Below are 7601 nucleotides of genomic sequence, written 5' to 3'. Positions count from 1 at the left end.
GATGACTATAGTGGTTATTGTCTTCATTACCTGAGGAATTAATTATATCAACTTAGGGGATTTTGTTGTTTTTGTTATTGGGTTTTTTTTTAATGAGTTTATCTGTCATGGAGATACCCAGCTAATATGCAACAGTTATATCTATCTTCAGTTTATTTGAAATGAATGCAGATGTTTTTACACGCAGCTTTCTCAAAGAGGAATGCCAAAGGAGGAAGTGCCAAGCTGCGGCACGCTACGGTTTCTTTGGGGGTAGCGTGCAGTGTGTTGTGTGTTTGCTTTTGGCTTATTATGGGAATAGAATGTAGGCTAGAGAAATTAGCCTTTAGCCATGCTTCTCTGAAAATTCTTCTCGTTATCAGTCGCCTCGGGTGAGTTAGGACCAGACGATGAAAAGCAGGTACGCTGAGACCTGAAGCTCAGATCTCCCACGTGGGTGATGGGTGACGAACGGCTCCCGCAACTGTATTCCCTTGGCCCATTCTTGCCTCAACAGACGGTTTTTCTCCATTTGAACCCTAGGCTGGCTTTGGGTCCAACCTTTACTCAGAAAGCAGCTCCAGATAAATACAATATCGTATTCTTCAAATGAGATTTAAAAGTTGTGGGCTTTCGCACAGTTGAGAAGAGTCATAGAAGGCTTCTGTGACAACCCCTGCCCACTGCTACTCCCCAAAGGTAACAACTTAGACAGGAAGCCATTGAAGAAAATGCTTAAAAATTGTGATAAAGACCATGAAGTGTAGCTCTCCACAATTGGTTGCTTCTGGCAGGGCAGTGGTGGGGAAGGACTAAGTTTTCTTTAAGGGGCTAGCCACTGGGAGTTTGACCATGTTCTAGCAAGTATGTGGGTAACAAATTGAACCCAACACAAATTGTGTTTTGTTTGTATGTTTGTTTCTTCTTCTTTTTTTTTTTTATTTGGGGATAGGGTTCACAAGGGTTAGGGGTGGATCTGGGACAACAGGGAAGTTAGTGTGCTCAGGGTATGTGAAATTCCCAAATAATCAATAAAAATACTATGTTGGGGGAAAAAGTTGTTGGCTGGAGAGATGGCTCAATGGGTAAAGGTACTTATCACCAAACATGACCACCTGTGTTTGATTTCTGACTGCATGGGGAGAAGGAGCAAGTGGACTTCCCAAGGTTGTTCTCTGGTCTTCATATAAGTACTATGGTATGCACATGGAAATCACACACACACATAAACACACACACACACACACACACTCTCTCTCTCTCTCACACACTCATACACACACACCCATACACACACACTCATACACACATATACACTCATACACACACTCATACATACACACACTCATACTCACACACACATTCACACACAGTCATACTCACACACACTCACACACATTCATACACACACACACACACACACACACACACACACACTTTTTACATTTTTTTCAATAAAAGTTGTTTAGTATGAAAGCTGGAGCTGAAGCAGATGCCCCTGGTGACTGTTTTGAATTTGGCACAGTTGATCCTAGGGTTTTCCTTTTGATACTAATCAATGGGACTGTTTTCTTTTTAGAGTGTGACTATGAAGAACAAGACTTCCTCTATCAGAGAAAATGATGTTTATCTTTCTGTTCACCATGGGAACAGAGATCCGTCCAGCTTATCTTAAAATATATTTGTAGCAATATCTTTGGCATGAGTTCTGACGAATGAGAAAGGATTTTAAAACTGCCACGAAGAAGGCAGAGAACCTCTCGTTTCTATTCTTTGGACTCATTTCATGGTACTAATAAAGTAAGGGTGACATCAAACTCAGCGAAGACAAATGACAGCAAGGCACAAACAGTGAGAAGCAAGGACTGAGGGCTCCAGCCCAGTTGCAAAGGAGGATTGCGCATCCCAGCTCTACCTAGTCTGAAAGTGAAACATTTTCTTTTAGAGTCCAAGTCCACCCAAATTACTTGTTACGTGAATTGCCTTTAAGAACAAGAAGTTCCTTTGGTTTGTGTCCAGTTATTTCTCCTCTGGGGATCTGTCTATCTTGTAGCAAAATAACTAGACAGAAAGGAGGGCAGAAAAAGAGTACAGTTTTGCTGTCATTCATTTTAGTTTTAGGATTTAGGAATTAAAACCTATCGATGGTGATATTGTCCTGTGATTCATGTGGAATAGCACAAGTGCCAGGACTGGAGGTCCGTACAGACTACAAGAAGAAATCTGAAGATGTCTGAAGAATAGAAAGAGTCGTGGGGTAAGAGAGATGGAGGGAGGGAGGGAAAGAGAGACTCCATTTCAATACATCATCATTCCTTGAAATGTGTTAACCCAGATTATATGAGTTTCATGCCAGTTCCAGGTTCAGCTAAAAGAAAAACCTTTTTTTTTTTCTGGGCCAGCAAGATGGCGTCATAGACAAAGGTGCTTTCTGCCAAGTGTGATTGCCTGTGTTTTATTCCCAGAAACAACATAGTTGAAGAAGAGAACCGACTCTTAAAAATTGTCCTCTGATCTCCACATGCGCACAGTGGCACGCACTCCCTTCCACACCACACATAAATATACACTAAATCAAGCAATCAATTGATCAATCAGTCAATCTAAGAAGAAAGCAATTCCTTAGCCACATAACTGGGAATATGCACGCCACATGCTGGCTCCTCGTGATTCATAATGCACATTAACAAGGGCAGAGGCGGGGTTGGGGATTTAGCTCAGTGGTAGAGCGCTTGCCTAGGAAGCACAAGGCCCTGGGTTCGGTCCCCAGCTCCAAAAAAAACAAAAAAACAAAAAAACAAAACAAAACAAAACAAAAAAAACCAAGGGCAGAGGGACATTTTGTTCAACCGGAGTTTTCTAAACTCATTTCGCTAGGGTATTCTTGTATTTCCTATGAAAAACATTTTCCCAAGCATCAGTAAGTCACGTGCTGGCCATTTCCTAAGCAGAGTATCACACTTGGTTCCATGTCACAGGCCGAAGACCTCATCTTCACTAAACACCAGCTTCTGACAGATTAAGATAAACACGCCTAGCCTCTGGGGCTTTTCTCATTAGTACAGTTGTTTCCAGAAGAGTCCGGGTTCCTTCTTGGTGTCTACAGGCCACATTCCTCCTGTATTCATGGTGGAAATTAACCAGTCATTACAGAAAACTCCCATCAAGAGGCAATTGCCTTTACTTAAAAGTGTAAGCCTGGGTTATAAATGTAGGTTTTCTTGCTCTAAGATAAATGGAAAACATTTTCTATGACTGTAACATTTTTCTTGAAAATGGCAACATCTGAAGTTATTATTCATCTAGTTAATACGGTGGGTGCTTTGTAGAAAAAGAGTAGTTAAGAAAGGATGACATCGATTCTCACGCTTCCTCTGCACAGGTTATCTATTTCATATCCCAGTTGTAATAAAATCCAAGTCTTGTTATCTGATTTTCATGATTGAGACCTAGAGACATAGCAAACATACCTCGTATGTGGGAGAGGCAGAATTTGAAGCCAGGTTTCCTAGACTTCAAACTCCAAAATTGTTCCATGAATTGGAGGACACAAGTCATTGGAAAAGGGAGAAGACAGATTTGTCAATGTGTGTGTGTGTGTGTGTGTGTGTGTGTGTGTGTGTGTGTGTATTTCTAAATTTTCTAGCAGTCACATTTTCAAAGAACATTGTAAGTTCAAATTCAAAATGTAAATTCAAAATGTTATTGGATATCAAATATTCTTACACCCGCCTGTAACCAATAATTTAAAAATCACTAGTAGGATATTTTTCACTCTTCTTTTTGTAAGACATACCAAAAACTATTAGACATTCTATGCTTACAGTTTGGATTTGTTACATGTGACGTATTCAGAGGCCACATGTAAACACTAACTTCTATGTTGAACATAGCCTTAACCCATATATTCTCTTCTTTGGTAGGGTAGAAATGACAGTAAGAAGCTGTTCTGATTTCAGTTCTACTGTACACTTTGAGTTACTTAGGCGGGGGGGGGGGCTTCTGTAAACAGGTATCCTCAGAAGAATTCAAGGGCTCAGATCAGAATAAGCAATTAGAGATGTGATGACAGGTGCTAATCAGAGAGACATGAGGAAGGGGTCATGGGACAAGAGTGAGACAGCCTCTAGGTGCTGGAAAAGACATGGAGATCATTCCCCCCTGAGAAGTTCCAGTGCCTAATGGTACTGATTTATCTTCTGACCTGCAGACAGTCAGTTCCAAATTTTCCTAGGTTCTTGTCTTGAATTTTTATTTTATTATTGTGGGGTGTGTGTGTGTGTGTGTGTGTGTGTGTGTGTGTGTGCGCGCGCGCGTGTGCACGTAGGCCAGCTTTTGTGAGTTGGTTCTCTCTTCTTCCACAGCAGGTCCTAGGGATCAAATTCATGCTTGGCAGCAAGAATGTTGCCGATTGAACCATCTCAGAAGCCCTTGGTTCCAGATTCTTGGTGCTTGTCAAAGTCGTTGAACTGGTGAGAAATTTATTACAGCCACAGCGCAGAATGAATACAAATACAGCATCAATGACATCTGTCAAAGCAGGCGACTATCATTTTTGAGGACGTAAGAGCCATTTTAGTCTTCATTTAGCAAGATTTGGGACTTAATTGAGTCTAGATGTGGGGGACACATGTGGGCCATGCCTCTTGCCAGCTAGGAAGGTGACTCCTTACCTCGTTTATCAGAAATAAGAGAAAGAAGAGCCATTGTAACAACTATTATGCATCCTATCCTCCTCCTTCCTGAGGGGATTGGGAAGAGGACATAAAGTCACATGGTAGGTGAATCCTCTAGCCCAAGGGCAGATACAGGATGGGCCATCAGGATCCTCCTTGAGGTAAACCATTTTGATAGAGGATCCGACCGGGTTGGTTGCCTGACATAGCATGAGCAGCGTGGGTGTGGCAACCATACTGTTTGGAGCAAGGACTGAGGATTAAAACTTCTGACTTTAGTATTACTGTCATAAAACATCATGACCAAGACAACTTATAAAAGAAATCGTTTCATTCGGGCTCACACTTTTAAAGGGTTAGGATTCACGAACATGGCAGTAAGCAGGCACGGCACTGGAGCAATAGCTGAGAGCCCACATCTCATCCACAAACATGAGGCAGAAAGAGCTAATTGGGCGTGACATGACCATTTTGAAACCCCAAAGCCCACACCCAATCCTTCCCAAAATGTCCCACCGGGGACCAAGCATTCAAACATAAGAGCCTATGGGGGACATTCTCATTCCTACCACCCTACCCTTCCATACCCTTCCATCCCAAATAGTCATGATTTTCACTAGGATGAAATGGCTGTAAACTCAGAGAACTGGGCCCATCAGAGGCTGGATGGGCAGTATGGCTGCCTGTGCCTAACATTCCATTTGACTTCATGTTGGGCGTGGGGACAGAGGGTCAATGGGCAGACTCGGGGTCATCAGGAAACTCAGCAGTGGCATCACCACTGCTTGTCAGGCTTCAGGACATCTGCTCAAGTGACTCTTAGATAGAAGTAGTCTCTGCAAAGGTGTTAAGCACCCATGGTAGCCATCTATGATCACTATTTTGTACTCTGGGTATATCACTTACACACACTCATTCTTGAAGCAAGTGTAAGAGTGAAAAAAAAAAACCCAAAAGTATCACAGATGGGATAAACCCACAGTGGGATAAACCCACAGATGGGATAAACCCAGAACATGTAAATGCTTACATGTTCTTTAATAGTGGGGATCACCCTCAGATGTCCTATATAGTCCCCACAAATTTAAAAGGCAGGGTCTCCGTGGCTGTGAGACGCCATCTTGGAACAAAATTGGTCCCTGAAGAAAGCATGGACAATTGACACAGATACAAGACAGTCCTGAAAGGAGAGTCCAGGAGAAGGAACAAGAGAGGAACCCTGAGAGGCCTGGCTGTCTTTTAAATTCTCTTTTTACCTCTGTGTTCCCATTGGTTCTTGAGAAGAACATTGTTTGATTTTCACGTTTGTCGGTTTTATGAAATTTCTGGTTTTTTATTACCACAACCATTACCGCTTCAATCTCTTTTTCTTAAACATTTTCTTTTTATTTTCGATTATGCATAGATGCACGTGTCTACCATGTGCCTGTGAGTGCGGTGCCTGCAGTGGCCAGAAGAGGGCGCTGGATTTCCTGGAGCTGGAGTTACAGGTGCTTGTAAGCTACCCGACTTGGAAGCTGGGAAGGGAACCTGGGCACTCTGCAGGAACAGCGTGGGTTCCTAACCACTGGGCCATCTCTCCAGCTCCCATTTCAGTCCTTTTAAATTTGTAAAGATTTGTTTTGCGCTTGACATATGATCTATTCTGGAATATGCTTCCTCTGTATTCGTTGGATCAAATACTTTGTGTATATAAAAAGAAAACAGAGAAACACCTTCACCCTGGCTCCCAGGTGCTGCTGGCACGTTGTAAAGTGTTTCTGTGGAAGGACTGCTGTCGGATTGTCAACACTCGCCCTGGGAATTAAGCCTTTGGCAAACATTAACAGTCCAAGGTACTAGGGTTGATTTCTGCCAACAGATATATGAGAAACTTTTGCTATGGGGCAAATAAAGACAGGACACATTTAAACAAAACAACACAACACAAAACAAAACCTACTGTGAGCGTATTTGCATCCTGAGTTTGTGAAGCAAACAGTTTATAATGTTGATGTAACATTCTTATTTTCTGAAGCACTCAAGACAGAATTCAGTCTCCTTTTGTCGCTACAGACCAGACTTTCGTGACCTTGCTTTTTAAACAATGCAAATAAGATAGTCTTAGGACAAAAGATGGGGGAAACCACACACCCTCTGGCTGCTGTCCTTTGCAACTAAGAGTCCAGACAAGCATCACTGAGTTTGTCTGACATTTGCCAAATTCCTACATAAATAACCATTACCTGGGAAACCTGAGCAGCTGGGAAATAAATAAGACTTAATAGGTTCAGATGGATAAGGTGGTCCGATCTGGCTGACTTTGTTTTGAGATGAGATGAGGTTCCCGTCTAGGAGCTGCCGAGAGTGTAAATATGTGCTAAACGTGGCACTGAAAGCCTGTTAGACACAGCTCTGGGCTTCGCAGAGGTGTGAGGGGAAAGACATTTGCTTGGTGCACAACTGTAGAACATTTTAGCACTCTGTCTTTGCAGATGAAATACCGCCATCCCGCGTGGTCTAAAGCCTCCCCGCGTTCTTTACTATTCAACTCTGCTCAGAGAAAATGATGTGCGGTAATTTTAAGACAGACCCCGTTGCTGGAAGAGGTCAGCCCGGAAAAATTAGCTGCTCGGGGGTGCCAAAGTTCTTATTAAGGAGACAAAGTACTGCACGGACAGAGTCAAAGGCATGCTTCAAGGTGGAGGGGAATGCTTGAAGCAGCTTGGTAAAGAGACCCTGAAAGTGGTTTTCTGATTGGAAAGTGACCATTATGAGCTTCCATACTGCTGGCCTGCTGGCATTTAGGATGATAAATCTCTCTCTGTGGCGGCATTGAGTTCGGACCAAGACTTCCTGTGGAATTAAAGGAGGCGCATGTGTGCTCATTTGCATGGAATAGAAAGACAGACCGGGAGGAGGAGGGAGGGGTCATGGGGTTCTTGTTGCTATTTTCAACTTCCTTGC

At 42.8% G+C, this 7601-nt stretch overlaps 1 long non-coding RNA gene across 7 annotated transcripts; it reads left to right on the top strand.

The window, feature by feature from the left end:
* Positions 1 to 233: 233 nt before the first annotated feature.
* Positions 234 to 6933, top strand: LOC147994792 (uncharacterized). 7 transcript variants are annotated; one of them, XR_015687218.1, is made up of 5 exons: positions 234 to 400; positions 523 to 678; positions 2095 to 2236; positions 4344 to 4542; positions 6061 to 6933. It is a non-coding gene; the product is annotated as an uncharacterized LOC147994792 (long non-coding RNA). The 7 variants fall into 7 exon arrangements; XR_015687219.1 differs by having other exon boundaries at positions 287 to 400; positions 1559 to 2236; XR_015687222.1 differs by having other exon boundaries at positions 303 to 400; positions 4344 to 4451; positions 6061 to 6380.
* The last annotated feature ends 668 nt before the right edge of the window (positions 6934 to 7601 follow it).

This window comes from Rattus norvegicus, chromosome 4 (genome assembly GCF_021556685.1).
Source record: "Rattus norvegicus strain SHRSP/BbbUtx chromosome 4, alternate assembly SHRSP_T2T, whole genome shotgun sequence".
Classification (NCBI taxonomy): domain Eukaryota; kingdom Metazoa; phylum Chordata; class Mammalia; order Rodentia; family Muridae; genus Rattus; species Rattus norvegicus.
The sequence above is the reverse complement of the archived record's forward strand: the minus strand, read 5'-3'. Positions and strand labels throughout refer to the sequence as shown.